The sequence below is a fragment of the Parasteatoda tepidariorum genome, chromosome 7, assembly GCF_982258835.1.
Source record: "Parasteatoda tepidariorum strain Cologne lab strain chromosome 7, Ptep-v5.0, whole genome shotgun sequence".
Taxonomy (NCBI): Eukaryota; Metazoa; Arthropoda; class Arachnida; order Araneae; family Theridiidae; genus Parasteatoda; species Parasteatoda tepidariorum.
In genome coordinates this window covers 4,423,966-4,446,092 of record NC_141761.1, presented here as the reverse complement: position 1 = coordinate 4,446,092, position 22,127 = coordinate 4,423,966, and the positions used below count along the sequence as shown (strand labels likewise).

The window sequence follows — 22,127 nt, the reverse complement described above, 5'->3', positions numbered from 1 at the left end:
AGCTTAGCCTCTAGCTGTTGGTTTTCGAAATGAACAAATATTTTCCAACGAAAAAAAGTTATAGAGAAATTATAGTAGAATTTTTCTATTGAATAGTTTTTGTTAAAATGAAAAATAATTTCAGTAAAATAAACAATAAATCTAAGTTGAAGGCTTGTAAAGCATGAAAGTAAATTAAAAGGAATTGAATCAATAAGTAAAATGTGAAAATTTGTTAAATTAATTTAATTCTGTATTGTAAATGAATCCAACGTAAAGTTTGTAAAAAAAATTTAAATATACAATCGCATATATTTTTGATAATCTTTATTACATTTCTAGCAAACAATTTTTTTTTTTTCAATTCAAAAAAAACAATAATTGGTATCAGATAATACAAATGATTTTGTGACAAATCAACAAGTTATAGCTAATTAAACATAAGCTTACTGAAAGAACTGGATAGAACAAAAATAGAGATTGGACAAGGACTGCGAAAATTAAAAGGAGGAAGTAAAGCTAGGGAGAGGATTCTTTGGAGAAATGTTAGAAGGATAGGAATTCCCAGGGGATAAAATGGAAAGAAACTAAAACACCGAAAACCATGAGTATTTGTGTTTTATACTTTTTTAGTTTACATATTATGTAAATTTTTTATATCTTCTAATTTAATAAGAAATGTTAATTATAGGATGGAATGGAAAAATAAAACTTTTTCATCTATTTTATGAATCAGAATAAACTCAGTGGATGGTTAACTGTATAACGAAATAAATATAAAAAGTGACCTTTATGTGGTTAACAATATTAGTTAAAATTTGTTTGTAATAAGACTTTTGCTTGTAACTAATTGTTATTTGTTTTGGCGTCCACGCATAAAAAGATTGTCATCCTATATTGTAATTGTACTCTTTACAATATGACTTGTATGACTATGAGCCGGTCAATTTGTAAATCCATTTATTTTATGTTAAATATAAAGAAACTAAGAAAAAAAAGATTTGAAAGTAGCTTTGAAGCTGTTGCACTTTATTAATGTTGTTAAAGTTATTTCTCTTAATCAATTTTTATGGCTCACTACCTCTTAGAATTTAAAAATAAAATACAAAAGAATCTTATAAATGGTGAAATTACAAGTTCATTTAAATACAATTTCAATCTTAAAACTTCCTAGAATATAAAGCTGGTTCATACATCTTCTCTTAAATAACATAAGCGAAGGGATTCACTGGAAGTTTTCAATATTCCTTTATGCCTCTAGAATTTGTTCTGTGTTTATATTTGGTTAATCTTAATTATTACTTGATTAAGACATAAAAAAATGAGATTTATAATTATTTAAAGTAAATGAAAAATTTATAACTATTATAGCAAACTAAGATTTTTTATCAAATTAATTTCCAGGGGATGTAAATGATCCCCTTGCTTCATATAACTTTGTATTTGACAATGCATAAATGTTATTTTAATATGTGAATTTTTTTTAGATCATCCAATTTTTTCTGTAAATATACATCCAGATGGGTCGCGGTTTGCTGAAGGTAGACAAGGTATTTCGCTTTCATTTAAATTATTTTAAATTTACTTGATTTGTGTAATGAAGTGACTATTTTTAATTTGAATAAAAATATTTCTTTTTAATAATATAATAATAAAATATTATATAAAAATATATATAATGTAAAAATATTTATTTGATTAAAAATATTAATTTAAAAGAATCTTATATGAATGTTAATATACTCAAGCAACTACCAAAAAAACAATTGGAAAACGTGAATTCACCACTAAAGGAGCGTGAAAGGACCTTACATCAGCTATTCCAGATTCATGAGTCATAATTTTGTACTATTTTAAATTTAAATATGCAAAAATTCATTTGTATAAATTCAGAAACGACAATCGATAAACCATGTGAATTCACTACAAAAGCAGCACAAATGGAGCATATGTGCAAAAGTGTTATTAATCAAAGGTGTGATTCAAAATTCACCAGCTGTAATTGCAAACTATGTAAAAAAAGAAAACTATGCAATCAACAAAAAACTATGTAAACATTTGTGATAATAACTATTGAGCAGTGACAATAACAATATTGTTTTGTAACAATAAATATTTTTATTGTTACAAATCAATTTGTAACTATATTGATTTGTAACAATAATAACTATTGATTTGTACCAATAACAATAACTAAGCGAAGCAAAATCGAGACTGTCAAAATACTTTCAAAATGCCATGTGAAATTTCCGGGACAAAATAATTTCTTATTTAATAAAAATAGAAAATTATTTCAGAAATTTTATTTCAGCAAAAAAATAATAAAATTTGTTTTATCCATTGCAATCCCTATAATTTTTGTGTGAAATTACATAAATTTTGAATTTAAAGTTTTGCTGTAGGTGCAATTCATTTAATAAATTTGAATAATGAAATCAACTGTAACGTAAGAATGCAAGCTCTCATAACATATGTATACATATAAATGTTTAATTGTGAAAGTATCTTAGATGTGTATTATTTATTCTATAGTTTTTTATTATTTTGATATTTCTTTTAAAAAAAATTAATATTTTGTTGTAAGAATTAATATTAAATGCAAATATTTTTACTGGCAACCAGAAAGTCTTGGTGGCTGCCAACACTTTTCCAATTCTTAGAACTCTGGTAATAACTTGTGTTTTATAATTTCTCAAAAGGTACGAGGCTCTCTTGAATAAGTCTAAACAATATCAGGGATGATATAAACCATTCAAAATTTATCCGATTGGCTGGGTACAATGCTTGATGCTAACTTGGCATTTAGCATCAAGCCAGATTTTTCAATTAGCATGCATACATTATTTTATCAACTTTTAAATTCTTTCTGTATAAAATGCAGTTTCTAATTCTATTGCACAACATTCATAGACAGCTGCCCACACCTCAGCTAATCATGATTGGTTATATTGCAGAAAGGAAAACAAAGTTTTTTTACATTCTAAGGGAAAATTCTTTCTGCGAGAACTCTGTAACGTTCTGCGACAATGTCGCCATGATTCTGCCACGTTTTTTTTTTATGTATTTATAAATTATATTGCTTGATTTTTATTTAAAAAAAAGAATCATCAATATTTAATCACTTTTTAAAAAAAAATTAAATTCAAGTCTATTATAATTTTTTTGGAATGTATTTAGATTCTTAAGGCTGCGATTTTCATTGGTCAAATTTCATTGATATTGAAGATTTTATCCCAAAATGTTATGAGAAAAGGATGTGTGTAAATTATTATTTAAAGTAGACTGTATGAAGTATGTTCAAAGTAGACTGATAGATGAAATAAATCAGAAGCTAAATGCTGATAAAATTGATCTGAAGCTTTTAAATTATAATTATTCATTAGTTGCATGCAAAATAATTTGCTGTTTAATAAATATATTTTAGTTATGCCTGTTTATTTTAACGTTTATTTAAATATTAAATTAATATTTTTAAAACTGATTTAATATGTAGTTTGCGTATAGGACATAATGACGGAAGTCTTGTTCTGCTATGAGTTATTTGGAGTAATTTTTTTGTTGGTGTTACTGATTTGAATTAACTTATTCTTTTCCTGATATCTGACTGACTAATTAGTACTTCATATTAACAAATTTATTTGGATGTTAAGCTTGAATAAAGACAACTAAACTGTTCTCTAGAAAAAATTCATTTTTACTTTTATTTTTTAAATTCTATTTTGAAGAAACTGTTTATCATGTTTTATGTGACGTAATTATTACTTTCTTTTAATTTTGTAATATTAAACACATTGGTTCTTTTAAACTTGCAAACTTACTCAGTGCAACATTTAAATTGAGATGTTTCTTTGAGCTCTGAAGATAAAAATTAGAATTTTTCCATTGCGTTGCTGATTGATACAAAAGTTCTACTGCATTTATTATTTTTTCTCATCCATTTAATGTTAAAATTTCTACACAAATAGGAAAATATGTTTTTATTATAATATCTAAATTGTTTTTGAAAATTGTAGGTATAGACACTGGTTGAATTGTTATATGGAACATGTCTCTTGTGGTTGAAGAAGCAGATGAAAAAGATGAAAACGTTCCAAAGGTTTTGTGTCAAATGGATTATCATTTTGGTAATTATGATTTATATATACCAGTATAGTATAGCACAAAATTAACAGTCTCCATATGACACAGAGTGACTAACTATTAAAAATGGGCAATAAATTTGTTAATTGCCAACTGATCGTTTATTTTTGCTGAACTCATGTGATACAAAACACGTGCGTTCAAATACTCGTGTTATTTATTCGGGGAAACTGTAATCATCCTAGGCATGTTCAGACAAAATTGCTGAGGAACTGAATTATCAAAGGTTTATCAACTATTTCAGATTAACAAATAAATTATATGTTTGTGAAGAAATATAAAGTTTTTATTGTGTCATCGATTTGAAAACTAAAACAATAAATTTTATTAGTTTAAAACTGATTTGCAAATTACTCATCAGGATTCACACATCATGATTTCTGAATCATAGAATGTGATATGCATTAAAGTAATTTCAGAATCATGCCTCACAATTTTCATTCTAGTAGTTTACAAATCACGCATTACGATTCACAAAAGAGAGATTTAAGAATTACCACTTGCAATTCTCATCATAATGATCACAATTCATATGAAAACTATTAGCTGATCATGTTACAAAATTCATATTGAAGTGATTTATGTATTGTTGTGATTTACGTCTTGTTAGTTAGTGCATTATATGCCATTTGCTATTCATATTGTTCTGATTTAAGAAACATAAAGAGCAATTTAATTTCAATTTACAAATCACACATTGTGATGCGTGATTTACGTAATCTTTGAGACTTACTTCACCTTTTCTATAATTTTAGTTCACATATAGTATATCTAGATTCGTTGAAATGAGATTTAAAAATTGGTGAAAATTACACATATTCACAAAATTTTAAAAATCCTGCTTCACATTTTATGAATATATTTTAAAGAAAATAAAGCTTGGTAAGTCTTAATTAGTTTTCTGTAAAATATTGTTCTACAATAGATTTTATTATGTTTAAAATACATTACTCATTTTCTGAAGTAACAAAATAGATAATTTGTTTTTAAAATTGAAACAGATATGTTAAATGGATATATTTTGATATTTTTTCTAAATATATACATTTACTGTAACTTAAAATTTGATCTAACATATTAAACAAATTATTTATATTTTAATAACCGTGCAATTACACAAACTTTATCAATTATAATATGCTTGTTTAATGTAATATGCATTATTCATTCACTCAATTTCATTAATTCACATCCTTAAATTTTTCAAGAAAAGTTTCACTGATGTCAACATTTAAAAGTTTCACTTTTTAAATGTTGGCTAGTATACTATGACAATTGGATTTTTTTTTTTTTTAGTCAATTGGAATTTTTTTAAGTGATTTGAAACAGCAATGTAACTATAAACCATTTGCATTATTAGATGATAAATTTAATAAATAAATTTTTTGTTGTCAAATAAGCATTGTGTTTTAAAAATATACTATTTCTGCTTCCACGTAATTGTAAAATCTAGTTGACATGTAATTTAGCATATAATTGTAGTACTGAATACTGAATAGTTTATTTAAAAATTTGCGTGGGAATTTTATTTAAAAATTTGAGTGGGAACCATGAATCATTCTCTGTTGTAAAAGTATCTACGGAATTATCATGACTTTTATTGTTTTAAATAGGTCAACATAATAACTGAATATGATATAAATTCACGATCATAACTAAATTTTAAAAAAGGAAGAAAGAAATTTTGTTAAATTTTTATGTACTATATCCTTTTAAGTAAGAATTGAGGTTTAAAATTGCTAAGTAAATGAGTGAACTTTTTATGAAACATCTGTAAATTATTCAAGAATAAATTTTTGCTTGAAACAAAATCTTATGTTATTTTGTAGATATGTTCTTTACCTGATTTTTCCCAATCATCTGGAGTAAGAAACCACAATGAAGTTTTACGATGGTTTGCAGATTTAGGTAAAGTACAATATTAATGCCATTATACAGTTTTAGTTTTATTTTCTTTATATGAAATAATGCATTTAAACAAGCTATTGAGAATTCTCCAACTGTTATAATTAATAACTGTTATTATTTGTTAAACTTTAACCATCTCTCTATATGGAAATGTTTCCATGTTGTTGTTTTTTAAAAGCTTAACCGCTTTCCTGATTATCCCGAGCTAACTCTCGTGTATTGCAAATATTTATCATCCAGAGAAAACTCTGGCTTAACAGAATTCGTCAGTACATTTTCTTTCATCACGTTTTTTTTCTTTGTCTGAGGCATAAAACATAATCTGCTGTGATTGGAAGTTTTGTTCGGGAGTTTCGATGTAGGACTGCTCACGAGTTTCGTGTGATTGTATTTACGATGGTTGCCGAATTTACAAACTATTGAAAAAATGGCGTATTCCTTCATTTGTGTTGCCATTTCATATCATTTTGTGTTGTCCCTTGTTTTAAGAACTATCATACAAAGACTAATATTTAACTTTTTTCATTTGCCCAAGATAATTCGGGATAGTAAACTAATTTTAAGTTAAGTGTTTCTTACATGTAAAAAAAAATTCAAATTTCAACTTCAAACATTATGCTCTGTTTTAGTTCCTTGCATTTATTAATAAACTAAAAAAAAATCATTTTGCATTTTTTCAAAATACAATGCACTTTCGATTATCCTGGTTAACCACCGGGACAGATCGCACGGACAATCGAAAAACACGGATAATCCGAAAACTCCTTTTATTAAAGAAAAATTCAATATCAGTACAAAAAATATAAAAATTACTGACATTTGCATGCATAACATCAAACTAGGAATTTTCCTTATTAAAAAATGTGTAAAGCGTCTTCGCCATATATCGATACACATATTTTACGAACCACAGTAATGTCACCATAATCAAATCCTCCCATATAATCTAATAAAGTTTCCACAGAGCAGCAGAATGAGAAATTGTATTTCATTCATTTACTACATCTTCGGCATCAGTTACTATCATCACTATTTGATTTAACAACATAACGATGTCTTCATCAGTCAAATACTGGAAGCCAGGCTCACATGCATCACTATGAAACCAATCTTCTAAATTTTCTTCATCAAGAATTTCGAAACCTTAGCTTGTTCGAGAATACTGTTATCAAATTTTTCTTGAACATCTGAAGAGGATTGTTCATCAAGCGGTATGATCTTTCTCCTCGATCGTGATAACGTAGACGATTTTCCATATCATCCATAACGTAGACGATTTGTTCCATATACTGCAATCCAATAACGAATATTGCTTTCCAAAAATGTGGTAGTGTTATAACTTCATGAAGCAAATTTTTTTAATCTTGAAAATGTTTCTCTTTATATTTTTTGTGCGACTCCGGAGTAATAACGACTCCGGAGCACGGATAATCCGCAAACCGGATAATCTGCTCGCGGATAATCGAGAGTGTACTGTAATTGGTAAAGGAAGTGGTTAAGTTAGTTTATTGTTTGGGTTTATAAAAATATGATAAACTATCCAGCGATTTCAAATATATTTCCATTTAGGGGACAAATATTACCAATTTCTTAATAATTCTTAAATATTATTATAGTAGATCTTTATAGCACAGATTTTTAAATCTGAGGCTTTGCATCATGCATTGTGTGGAAGTTTGTGTTATTTGGATCGTTTGTGTTATTTGGATCATTTTACATGTTATTAAGCTTACTTACAAAACATGCCAATGTATATCTGTAACAGATTTACTTTAAAATTCTGTAAGATAAATTCGATACAAATACTTTGAAACTCAAAAATATGCACCTTTGAAGTGGATGTAATTTTTTACATTTACAAGCGTATGTGGAATTCAAATCACAATTCAAATCATCATTTAAATTTACTTCTTTTTTTTTAAAAAAAATCATTATTTAAATCAAATGTTTTTTTTTAATGGTAATCACTGATATATAAATTTACAAAGCATTGTAAATATAAGATTTAAAATTTTTAAATGATTTTTATAGTTTTAAAATTTATTTGAAATTTTAAAAAATTACCTTTTTTTAAGGTTTGATTTGCTTAATTTATAAATTAAGTCATTCTATATAGAAATATTTGTCAATCTACAAAAAAATAAGGTATAAAGAAAGAATATTTTTTTTAAATTTCAAATGTAAATGAGAATTTTTTTTTTTGTTTGCCTATTTTTCTGTAGAGTTATGATACATTTTTATTCCATTTTCAATTAATTTGAATCAAGCATTTGCATGTATTATGTATTATTATAAAACAATGTTTAAAGCAGTTATATAATTTGAAATGTATTGTTATGATTCATTTTAACAGTAATTCAATTATAATTAAATTTTTAAAGTTTTACTAATTGTAAACATAAATTTTTAAATATCTTTAAAAAAATTTTGAAAGTCTTAAATCATATGTACCAGTATATATTCCTTCAGTTCCTTAGAATTATTCATTTCATAACATAATTAAAGTCATCCTTTTAAACTAATAAGATCAGTTTTAGTCCATAAAAACCTAATCATTGGAACAAAAACTAAACAGGGTAATATTTTTTTTCATATTCACCGAATGATCCTCAGCAATTGTTTTCTTTTTTGTCAAAAGCCTCCACTTTCATCAAATTTAATTTTTTGATAAATTTATATTTAAATTGCTCACTATTTTTTTAGCATCTTTGTATTCCAATCGTCTGGTTGCGTTAATGCTTCAAAGGTTGGAAAGTGGAAACGAATCTATAAAGTTGGAGCCCTTACAGACATTTGATCAACTCATCGGGTAATTCTTGCTAATTGATAATCAATCTTCTTAGTTAATTTTAATATTTATTTCATTTTTAGTTAAAAATTTGATGTATGTTAGAAACTCATATCTCTGGAAAGATTCCATTTATTATATCAGGCATCAAACTAGTGTTAGATTCTTCAAATAAGGTATGTCATACATTAAAGAGAAAACAACATAATAGGCATAAATGAAAAAAGTTGAAGGCATACTCCATTGTTTGGTACTATAGTATGGACCAGCGATTCACAAAAAGTGTTCTATGTATCCCTAGGTTTCCATGAAAGGGTCACAGGAGCTATGGGCAATAAATTTTTATTTTACCAATTATGATTTTTGATCATGAATAGTCCACTATTTATAAAATTTTTTGTTATTTTCATTAAATTTTTTAAGTAAAATGGGAAAAATATATATATTGATAAACAATGTAAAAGATGTATTCATGAAAATTTGGTAGGTACCCACATAGGTCTTAGAAACTTGGTCTGATTCCCTAATAACTAAATTTGCTTTGCCATAAATTATACTGGTATGAAAAATTAGTTGAAAAAACATGATTGTTAAGAAAATATCAGTAATTTAAAAAAAATCTCTTGTGAATTACCATTTAACTTCAATTAACTGCTATTGAAATTTATTCACAATAATATTCAAATTTTTGAACATATTTCTTAGATTTAAAAATATATTTTTTAGATTTAAAATTTTTTTCCTCTCTGATTGTGTTATTTTTTCATTATTTTTCACAATTAATGATTCATTGAATTAATTTTATATCTGATATATTTCAAATATTTAATTTAAAGGCACTCTTACCTGAGTATTTATTATTACCTGGGTGAGATATTTTTCTTCGTCTTTCAATATGTATGAAAATTAGATTGATATATCAATGATATATGATGATTGATTTTGCACACTGTATTTCAGTGTGCAAAACAAAAAAGAGAATGCCTGAATAATTTTTGATTTCATGATTGGCCATACATAGGTATAATCTTAATGAATCCTTTATTTTCATCTATATTTTTTTGTTACGACTATGACTATACAACACAAATGCATGCATTGATTCCAGTACCAAATGTTTTTGGTATTGGAATCAATGCATGCTATTTTTTACCTCTGGGAAAGAAGATTTATGTGGACCCCTCATTTTTAAAATATTTTCCAGTATCCGATTAAAAATTACTGAGAACTGTTTAACTACAATTAATTTAAAATGTCTAAAAATATTTTTTAAGCTTAGCTCAGCATTGCTTTTTGCAAGTACAGTAACAACCACTAATAAAATCAATGAATTATGTAATCATCTTCTTTTTGAAATCATGTATGTAAGAGCAGAATCATAACAATATCAAAACATGCAAAAATCATCCTCTTATCAAATTTTTAAAAGTCAAATTTTTGTTGGGTATACACTTAAAATAATTAAAATCTTTTCAATTTTAAGTTGCAAAAGCATGTAGTAATTAAAAAAGTTCATCGTGCCACCAACAAACAAACTAACAAAAAAAACTTGATGGGGATTAAGCTAAGACAGAAAAGGCTAATCTGCTGTTTGGCTAATCTGCAAATAATTAATTAAAGTGCAGAATCAAGAATTTTCTGCAATTGACCAGGGTAATGCGCATATTAATGGTTTTCCATCGTCAAAATTCAAAAGTTAGTTCCTCTCATTCTAACAATAAATTTGTTAATTTTATTTTTTTACTTGATTCTTTAGATATTGAGAAATAAATTAATTAACATTATGGTAATTTCACTAATTGTAATAATATTTTAATCTGTTTGATTCTTTATATTATAGTTTTGAAAATTATTGATGATTAATTCTTTAAACCAATGTGTAGATTTTTTGATTGTAGGTTTTGGATTGTGAAAAATAAATAAATAACGTTAGTTTAAGCATTCAGAAACATTGCTGTTGTTCCAACAGAGATCTTATTTTCACTTTAACAAGTGCTAAGCAGATAAAAAAAATATTACCTAAGTAGTTTGCAGAATGTTGTTGTCGTCGTCGACCATTGGTGCATTGGGGGGGGGGCTATCTGTGGCCAATATTTCAACTTCTGCCACACCCGTTTATGAGGAGGACTCATTCATACAACCTTTCATTCATCCACAAATCGCAATTTTGACCTGAACCAGAGAGAGAGATCAATCTCCAATCCAGTACCTCCAGAGGTATAATTTGTTATGTGAATATGGAGGACTTTGTGACCCAACCTTTTTAACATGCACCTGTAACCATTTACTACACGGGGACTTCGTCTGACCGGATTCGAACTCTCATTCTCACGAACGTCAGTTCAGTGCCCTAACAATCAGGCTATCCTGGCCAGATTACCTAGGTAATTTAAGGTAACCATAAATGGTAACTAGTTAAACCATTTTTAGACATTCTTTTGGATCTTCCTTCTTAATCTAATTTCTACCCTTACGCGGTGTGATTACGCACTTTGACTTTCAAACTAATATTTTTGCTCACACTTGATTTTTCTTTCTTTTTTTTTTCTTGATTTTTGGGATAGATTTTTCTTTTATCCTATATAATTTGCATCCTAAAATTTAAATGAAATGAAACGTGCTTCTGAGAGATAAAGATCCTTTTCACATTAGGACAAAAATTATGTTAATTATTTAACATATTGTACATGTTCTGAATGAATATCTATTAGCATACTTTCAGCACAGAAATTTGCCAGCCATTATTTGGAACATATAAAACTTTCCTCTTCACATTTTAAGATATAAATTATGTAGAGATTATTGTGCTCAGGAAAAAATCCTGACTTCCGGATTTGTCGCTTGCCTCGATCCTGAAGCTTCCTGAAATCCATGGTCCAGAAGTTACCAGAAATCATTGATCACATTTATAAATAAAAATTCTTGTATATTTTATTTAAAATTATTAGAACTAGAATTTACGCTAGGCATCTCTTTCATTTGTAAATATTTTTTTCTGATAGAATAATAAATGTAATTAGAGATAAAATCAAACTTATACATAATTATTCAATTAAATTATGCTACATATAATTTATTTGCAATTTCATGTTTTGAAAATATCAAAGATTTAAATTTATAAAGACATTAATTTTTTGAAATGTGTCATTAATGATTTTACTCAAGAAATTTTCAAGAGTTTTGAGTTGGGCTCAGAAACCTCCCTGAATTACGTTATTAATTCAACATCTGATTTCTACACTTTGATTTGCAAACTAATATTTTTGCACACACTTTATTTATTTGGATAGATTCATAAAACTTTCTTCTTCACATTTTAAGATATAAATTATGTTGCTAATTCAACACAATTTACAATTTCTGAGTTAATTTCATACTATCTATGACAAAAATGTTTATGATCCAACACAATGTTTGCAACTCATGAAATTTAGTATTCACTTAACAAGTTTCTTTTTCCTGTTATAGATATTGAGTTTCTTTATTCACATTAATGTAACGTTAAATCAATAAAATTTTTACATAGGGTTGTGCTATGTGTGTTGGCTATTGCGGATCCGCACGTTTGGATGCTGTTCTTGTTAAACTTGAAAAAGTCGCTAAAGATGATAAGAAAAGAGCTGAATTTTTAGGTTTTATTAAGGTAAAATATGTTTATTTTTAAATATTGGCATAATTTTGTGTTTCTCATACTCTGCTAAAGTACCTTTTTTATTGTTTTAGGAATTCAGATCATGATAAGCTAAAGGCAACTATTATGCGGTTATGTAACTACAAATGGTCCCATTCCAATACTGCTTACAAGAATAGAAACACCAATTCTAAGAAGTGTTTCTACTTATCCTCCAAAGTAATTTAACTCGGTCATATATTTTTTTTAAACCTTTTCTATAAATACTTGTGTACTTTTTAAAAGATTTGAATAAATGATGCATTTTTTGAATATGCTGTTGCTGTTTTAAAAAAATGTTTTTTCTTTCTGTTATTCAGAAAACTTTTTTGTTAAAACTCATATAAATATTAGTGCATTCAGGAGTTCCCTTGTCTTCGGGATTGGGTTCAAAATTGCAACATTAGTTGTAATTTGAACATTAGTGGAGTTGAACATTAGTTGTCATAAATCCGAAATTGGGTTGGCTGTTCAACGATGGTTATGAAATTAAATAAAATATCATTAATGAGCAGAGCAATTTCAGGATAATAAATTTGTTGATTTAAGAAATAAAATTCTGTTTTAAAATCGATTAAACTGCTGAAATATTTTTCATAAAATAATTCTTGGAATTATTCACACTTACTGCTATTTTCATTGTCGTTTGAAAATAAAGTTAAAGAAACAAACAAAACTGATACAGGTGTATTGTATCGCATCTAAAATTGCCAGTTTTTAATTTTCAAATTAACGAAATTTATTAAAAATTGGAGTGTGTGTGTGAACGATACCAAGAATTACTTTTAAAACAGCCAAACTTTTTTTTTTATCTGATTTTATGTGCATTTAAAGTCTGTAAATGTTTTGTGTGAATTAATGGAATTGTGCAAATGCATTGAAAAGAATGTCTGCCTTCAATCTCAAATGGCATCTTCTTAAAATAATTTCAATTCATAGTGGGTTAACGAAGCAAAATAAGTAAAATTTTCATTTGTAGATGCTGATTAGCATTTTGTGAAGTGAATGCATATCAGCGAGATTTTGTACCCACTCATGTATTTTATGTTCTATTTTATTATTGTTTCAGGTGCCAAATTTCATTGATGCCGTCAGAAACGAATTGTGCTATATCCATTGTCCTCACACTAGAAAAGAGAATCTTCCAGAATTTAGCTGCTCCTCACTTGCCTGCAGTTTTCATTGATGCCGTCAGAAACGAATTGTGCTATATCCATTGTCCTCACACTAGAAAAGAGAATCTTCCAGAATTTAGCTGCTCCTCACTTGCCTGCAGTTTTCATTGATGCCGTCAGAAACGAATTGTGCTATATCCATTGTCCTCACACTAGAAAAGAGAATCTTCCAGAATTTAGCTGCTCCTCACTTGCCTGCAGTTTTCATTGATGCCGTCAGAAACGAATTGTGCTATATCCATTGTCCTCACACTAGAAAAGAGAATCTTCCAGAATTTAGCTGCTCCTCACTTGCCTGCAGTTTTCATTGATGCCGTCAGAAACGAATTGTGCTATATCCATTGTCCTCACACTAGAAAAGAGAATCTTCCAGAATTTAGCTGCTCCTCACTTGCCTGCAGTTTTCATTGATGCCGTCAGAAACGAATTGTGCTATATCCATTGTCCTCACACTAGAAAAGAGAATCTTCCAGAATTTGGCTGCTCCTCACTTGCCTGCAGTTTTCATTGATGCCGTCAGAAACGAATTGTGCTATATCCATTGTCCTCACACTAGAAAAGAGAATCTTCCAGAATTTAGCTGCTCCTCACTTGCCTGCAGTTTTCATTGATGCCGTCAGAAACGAATTGTGCTATATCCATTGTCCTCACACTAGAAAAGAGAATCTTCCAGAATTTAGCTGCTCCTCACTTGCCTGCAGTTTTCATTGATGCCGTCAGAAACGAATTGTGCTATATCCATTGTCCTCACACTAGAAAAGAGAATCTTCCAGAATTTAGCTGCTCCTCACTTGCCTGCAGTTTTCATTGATGCCGTCAGAAACGAATTGTGCTATATCCATTGTCCTCACACTAGAAAAGAGAATCTTCCAGAATTTAGCTGCTCCTCACTTGCCTGCAGTTTTCATTGATGCCGTCAGAAACGAATTGTGTTATATCCATTGTCCTCACACTAGAAAAGAGAATCTTCCAGAATTTAGCTGCTCCTCACTTGCCTGCAGTTTTCATTGATGCCGTCAGAAACGAATTGTGCTATATCCATTGTCCTCACACTAGAAAAGAGAATCTTCCAGAATTTAGCTGCTCCTCACTTGCCTGCAGTTTTCATTGATGCCGTCAGAAACGAATTGTGCTATATCCATTGTCCTCACACTAGAAAAGAGAATCTTCCAGAATTTAGCTGCTCCTCACTTGCCTGCAGTTTTCATTGATGCCGTCAGAAACGAATTGTGCTATATCCATTGTCCTCACACTAGAAAAGAGAATCTTCCAGAATTTAGCTGCTCCTCACTTGCCTGCAGTTTTCATTGATGCCGTCAGAAACGAATTGTGCTATATCCATTGTCCTCACACTAGAAAAGAGAATCTTCCAGAATTTAGCTGCTCCTCACTTGCCTGCAGTTTTCATTGATGCCGTCAGAAACGAATTGTGCTATATCCATTGTCCTCACACTAGAAAAGAGAATCTTCCAGAATTTGGCTGCTCCTCACTTGCCTGCAGTTTTCATTGATGCCGTCAGAAACGAATTGTGCTATATCCATTGTCCTCACACTAGAAAAGAGAATCTTCCAGAATTTAGCTGCTCCTCACTTGCCTGCAGTTTTCATTGATGCCGTCAGAAACGAATTGTGCTATATCCATTGTCCTCACACTAGAAAAGAGAATCTTCCAGAATTTAGCTGCTCCTCACTTGCCTGCAGTTTTCATTGATGCCGTCAGAAACGAATTGTGCTATATCCATTGTCCTCACACTAGAAAAGAGAATCTTCCAGAATTTAGCTGCTCCTCACTTGCCTGCAGTTTTCATTGATGCCGTCAGAAACGAATTGTGCTATATCCATTGTCCTCACACTAGAAAAGAGAATCTTCCAGAATTTAGCTGCTCCTCACTTGCCTGCAGTTTTCATTGATGCCGTCAGAAACGAATTGTGTTATATCCATTGTCCTCACACTAGAAAAGAGAATCTTCCAGAATTTAGCTGCTCCTCACTTGCCTGCAGTTTTCATTGATGCCGTCAGAAACGAATTGTGCTATATCCATTGTCCTCACACTAGAAAAGAGAATCTTCCAGAATTTAGCTGCTCCTCACTTGCCTGCAGTTTTCATTGATGCCGTCAGAAACGAATTGTGCTATATCCATTGTCCTCACACTAGAAAAGAGAATCTTCCAGAATTTAGCTGCTCCTCACTTGCCTGCAGTTTTCATTGATGCCGTCAGAAACGAATTGTGCTATATCCATTGTCCTCACACTAGAAAAGAGAATCTTCCAGAATTTAGCTGCTCCTCACTTGCCTGCAGTTTTCATTGATGCCGTCAGAAACGAATTGTGCTATATCCATTGTCCTCACACTAGAAAAGAGAATCTTCCAGAATTTAGCTGCTCCTCACTTGCCTGCAGTTTTCATTGATGCCGTCAGAAACGAATTGTGCTATATCCATTGTCCTCACACTAGAAAAGAGAATCTTCCAGAATTTAGCTGCTCCTCACTTGCCTGCAGTTTTCATTGATGCCGTCAGAAACGAATTGTGCTATATCCATTGTCCTCACACTAGAAAAGAGAACATTCCAGAATTTAGCTGCTCCTCACTTGCCTGCAGTTTTCATTGATGCCGTCAGAAACGAATTGTGCTATATCCATTGTCCTCACACTAGAAAAGAGAATCTTCCAGAATTTAGCTGCTCCTCACTTGCCTGCAGTTTTCATTGATGCCGTCAGAAACGAATTGTGCTATATCCATTGTCCTCACACTAGAAAAGAGAACATTCCAGAATTTAGCTGCTCCTCACTTGCCTGCAGTTTTCATTGATGCCGTCAGAAACGAATTGTGCTATATCCATTGTCCTCACACTAGAAAAGAGAATCTTCCAGAATTTAGCTGCTCCTCACTTGCCTGCAGTTTTCATTGATGCCGTCAGAAACGAATTGTGCTATATCCATTGTCCTCACACTAGAAAAGAGAATCTTCCAGAATTTAGCTGCTCCTCACTTGCCTGCAGTTTTCATTGATGCCGTCAGAAACGAATTGTGCTATATCCATTGTCCTCACACTAGAAAAGAGAATCTTCCAGAATTTAGCTGCTCCTCACTTGCCTGCAGTTTTCACTGATGCCGTCAGAAACGAATTGTGCTATATCCATTGTCCTCACACTAGAAAAGAGAATCTTCCAGAATTTAGCTGCTCCTCACTTGCCTGCAGTTTTCATTGATGCCGTCAGAAACGAATTGTGCTATATCCATTGTCCTCACACTAGAAAAGAGAATCTTCCAGAATTTAGCTGCTCCTCACTTGCCTGCAGTTTTCATTGATGCCGTCAGAAACGAATTGTGCTATATCCATTGTCCTCACACTAGAAAAGAGAATCTTCCAGAATTTAGCTGCTCCTCACTTGCCTGCAGTTTTCATTGATGCCGTCAGAAACGAATTGTGCTATATCCATTGTCCTCACACTAGAAAAGAGAATCTTCCAGAATTTAGCTGCTCCTCACTTGCCTGCAGTTTTCATTGATGCCGTCAGAAACGAATTGTGCTATATCCATTGTCCTCACACTAGAAAAGAGAATCTTCCAGAATTTAGCTGCTCCTCACTTGCCTGCAGTTTTCATTGATGCCGTCAGAAACGAATTGTGCTATATCCATTGTCCTCACACTAGAAAAGAGAATCTTCCAGAATTTAGCTGCTCCTCACTTGCCTGCAGTTTTCATTGATGCCGTCAGAAACGGATTGTGCTATATCCATTGTCCTCACACTAGAAAAGAGAATCTTCCAGAATTTAGCTGCTCCTCACTTGCCTGCAGTTTTCATTGATGCCGTCAGAAACGGATTGTGTTATATCCATTGTCCTCACACTAGAAAAGAGAATCTTCCAGAATTTAGCTGCTCCTCACTTGCCTGCAGTTTTCATTGATGCCGTCAGAAACGAATTGTGTTATATCCATTGTCCTCACACTAGAAAAGAGAATCTTCCAGAATTTAGCTGCTCCTCACTTTTAGCTGCTCCTCACTTGCCTGCAGTTTTCATTGATGCCGTCAGAAACGGATTGTGTTATATCCATTGTCCTCACACTAGAAAAGAGAATCTTCCAGAATTTAGCTGCTCCTCACTTGCCTGCAGTTTTCATTGATGCCGTCAGAAACGAATTGTGCTATATCCATTGTCCTCACACTAGAAAAGAGAATCTTCCAGAATTTAGCTGCTCCTCACTTGCCTGCAGTTTTCATTGATGCCGTCAGAAACGGATTGTGTTATATCCATTGTCCTCACACTAGAAAAGAGAATCTTCCAGAATTTAGCTGCTCCTCACTTGCCTGCAGTTTTCATTGATGCCGTCAGAAACGGATTGTGTTATATCCATTGTCCTCACACTAGAAAAGAGAATCTTCCAGAATTTAGCTGCTCCTCACTTGCCTGCAGTTTTCATTGATGCCGTCAGAAACGAATTGTGCTATATCCATTGTCCTCACACTAGAAAAGAGAATCTTCCAGAATTTAGCTGCTCCTCACTTGCCTGCAGTTTTCATTGATGCCGTCAGAAACGAATTGTGCTATATCCATTGTCCTCACACTAGAAAAGAGAATCTTCCAGAATTTAGCTGCTCCTCACTTGCCTGCAGTTTTCATTGATGCCGTCAGAAACGGATTGTGCTATATCCATTGTCCTCACACTAGAAAAGAGAATCTTCCAGAATTTAGCTGCTCCTCACTTGCCTGCAGTTTTCATTGATGCCGTCAGAAACGGATTGTGCTATATCCATTGTCCTCACACTAGAAAAGAGAATCTTCCAGAATTTAGCTGCTCCTCACTTGCCTGCAGTTTTCATTGATGCCGTCAGAAACGGATTGTGTTATATCCATTGTCCTCACACTAGAAAAGAGAATCTTCCAGAATTTAGCTGCTCCTCACTTGCCTGCAGTTTTCATTGATGCCGTCAGAAACGGATTGTGTTATATCCATTGTCCTCACACTAGAAAAGAGAATCTTCCAGAATTTAGCTGCTCCTCACTTGCCTGCAGTTTTCATTGATGCCGTCAGAAACGAATTGTGTTATATCCATTGTCCTCACACTAGAAAAGAGAATCTTCCAGAATTTAGCTACTCATCACTTGCCTGCAGTTCTTGTATCTCTACTGAATTCACCTGTTCTCTTAGATGTGTAAGCATGAAACAAAACATTTCTCAACAGATTTTTTTTTATTATTATGAAAAAATTGTGACATAATTTTAAGTAAATCCATGTCAAAAATATACTACTAATTTCCGGCTAAACACTATACAGGAAAGGTATAACAGCTTGAAATAACCATACACATAGCTGCCAACTGTATTGGATTTTCCAGTAGACTACTGCATTTTGCTAATTTCTCTTGCTCTACTGCTTTAATTAAAATTCTCCTGGTTTTCGCACATTTTAGAAAATTTCCTAAAATTGAATAAGTATTCTAAAAAAAATCCCTACTTAAATAGAGTTTTCGAACAGATTATTGCTTGCTTGATAGATTATTTAAATAATGCATAATGAAGCGAACCTCATTTATAAAAATCAGTTCCAAACTTTTTTTATTCTAAAATAGATGAATTAAATGCTTATTAATATTTGAAATCATGAGTAAACATAATACATAACATTTCAAATCTGTTTAATGTCAATTAAAACTGTAAAATATTGAAGTTTTCCTATTCTGATGATTGTAAAAATCCCTAAAATTCCCTTTGCGTAAAATATTTAGTACATCATACGACAATTATCTTGAAATTTTATATTATTTCATAAAATCTACTGGATTTTTTCCTATTTATGTTGGCAGCTATGCATACAGTATGAAACCATCCAAGATATCTTATTCTGCAAAATTTGTGTTAACCTAAAAGAATTTTTAAATAAGTATTCAAGTTTAATAATCGAGAAAACCTTTTTGCAGCATTTCCTAGTATTGTATGGATGAACCATTTATATAGAAAAATAATGTTTACAAAAGTATCTCTCTGAAAAAGGCATCTACAGATCAGGGGGTGTAACCAGGACAAATATTTATTGAGAAATTTCATGCAAGTAATTAAGCTTTTAGTTTTTCTCTTAAAAGACTTTTAGTAATGTCTATTTAACTATTTATACAAGTTACATTCAATTATTGGATTTAAGCTGCGGAACCAGCAATTATTAACAAAAAGTTCACTTTTTTAGCAACATTTAAATTTTAATGCATGAAGAAAAATCAATGAAAGTCATCTTTATTTTTTTTAATTATGCATAAAGCGCAAGAATGAAGAAGAGCTCTAGTGTCTAATGATTTTTTATTTTTTATTGATTTTGTTTTTATATATCTTCTAATTAATAAAAAAATATTAGCTAATTATAGCATTGAATTGAAAATGGAACATTTACACTAAATTTATAAATTAGAGGGGATTTAATGTATTGTGTAACAAGCATCACATTAAAATAAAAAATATATATTATTTAAAAGCAAAAAATAATTTTAATTATTTAGAGTTGTGATGTTTTTCTTTTTAATTTATTTTAATTTTGTTCTTGTTTATTTTATTTTATTTCTAACACTTTTTTTGACGTAGGGGGTAAGGGTACTTTTGTTCTGAGTTCAGGGTCAAGTTGAATTCACTCTGTGATGTGGGAAAGTACTGATTGTTTCGATTTACGCCCCTTTCTTCTTCTTTTTTTTTTTAACGCTAAAACTGTTTATAAAAAGTTTTTGTTTTTCAATAATATCATTGATTGAATATGAATTTTTTGAGTGCTTGAAAATTTTTGTTAAGTGCTTGAAAAGTTTTTAAAAAGTGCTTATTTTTGATTCAAAGATTTGGCTACGCACCCTGATAGATCTCGCTTTAAGGTTAGAAGGTTTACGTGTAAATCACGTAACAAACCTTTTTAGGTATACATTAAAAGGTTTTTGACGAGTGGAAATAAACCTTATTTTGCTGTATGGGAATATACTATAGTTCACAGTAAAATCTCATTAACTGGTTTTTTAAGGGATAGTATGCATAAACTTCTTAAACAATAAAAGGTTTTAATCAAATAGGTTAAAATTTATATTTAAAAAAAATCATAAATGTATATTTATGCAATTAGTATACAGAAGTTCATTCTTTAAACTAGCATGCATATTGAGTTAATTTATTAAAATTTCATTTATAGATAACTCGCTTTCTTATTGTGTTGTTCTAATGACACGTTCTCTCTTACCTCATATATTCCAGGGCACATGTTTCTAAACAAGTATAAATATCAAAAAGCAGCAAATTTTCTTTGTTTCGAAAAGAAAATTGACAATATGAGAAAATTTTTTAACCAGGAAAAAGTTAAAAACATAATTACTCAAAACAGTTACTTTAATATTATAGAATTGGAGGGAAAAAGTTAAAAGCAGAAAAACTTATTAAACATTTTCTCTGCATATCATAGAAAATAAAATTCTTAAAAAAATTTGGGCCAAGTAATAACCTCAACAGTTATTTATTCTATAAGATACTGATATCTTTCACAATGCCAATTTTTTTAACTACTATTATTTAGACATTAGAAACTTAATCTGTAACACATAATGTTAAGTGCGCAAAATAAAAAGTGGACCACCCTGAATAACTTTTGAGCTAATGGTTGGATCTTCATGTTCTATGACTCAATTTTCATGGTTCAAGGGGGTGACCTCAAATATGATAATTAGTTTGTGCAGACTATAATTTAAGTCACGAAATCAGACGAAAAACATATTTTATATAAACAAACATACCTTTTTTTTGACAGACTCGGATTTCTGATCTCCAAAATAAAGATGGTAGCCGCAATCTGAAAAATACTGTCCCAACAGTTGGGTCAGGAGAGCGGTTTGAAGTTTGGATTCCTTATTGTTAATTTTACCTTTTGCGTATTTTGCTACATCTTTAGAACATTTTAACCAAATTGAAACATTTTTGCACACGTACATAAAATTCACTTTTTCAAAGATAATTGCGAAAAATAATTTTTAACAGCTATTTACCATTTTTTAAAATTATTTTATTTAACATTTTGAATAGTAAAGTATAAAATTTTTTTATATAATTTTAGATGGCAGAATATAAAATTTGTGTGAAATTGGTCCAATAGTTTCTGAAAAATGAAATTTCAAAAAAGTCGTATGTTCAACATCTCAGTAACAGTTTGTCCGAAATCACTCAAATTTAGTTTTTTGCCATGTAAAATTATTTTCTTTAAAATGATGCAAAAAATTTCGTACCTTACAATTTCAAATTTTTTCGACTAATATTAAACAAAATAGTAATAAAAATAGTAAATATTTACTAAAAATTATTTTTTGAATGCCATGAAATTATTAAAGATAATTTCATATTTCATGAAATTATGATTGTGTGTAGAAAGTTTTCAATTTGCTTTAAAATTTCTCGAAATACAGTGAAATACGCCACAAAAAGTAAAGTTAACAGTAAGGGATCCAAACTG

At 30.2% G+C, this 22,127-nt stretch overlaps 1 long non-coding RNA gene across 2 annotated transcripts; it reads left to right on the top strand.

Moving 5' to 3' along the window:
- The first annotated feature begins 1,465 nt into the window (after positions 1-1,465).
- Positions 1,466-21,603, top strand: LOC147806747 (uncharacterized). Of its 2 annotated transcripts, XR_015435116.1 has the most exons (8): positions 1,466-1,529; positions 3,993-4,103; positions 5,949-6,027; positions 8,731-8,836; positions 12,342-12,458; positions 12,539-12,665; positions 13,555-18,818; positions 19,585-21,603. It is a non-coding gene; the product is annotated as an uncharacterized LOC147806747 (long non-coding RNA). The 2 variants fall into 2 exon arrangements; XR_015435117.1 differs by lacking the exon at positions 19,585-21,603 and having other exon boundaries at positions 13,555-16,220.
- Positions 21,604-22,127: the final 524 nt, after the last annotated feature.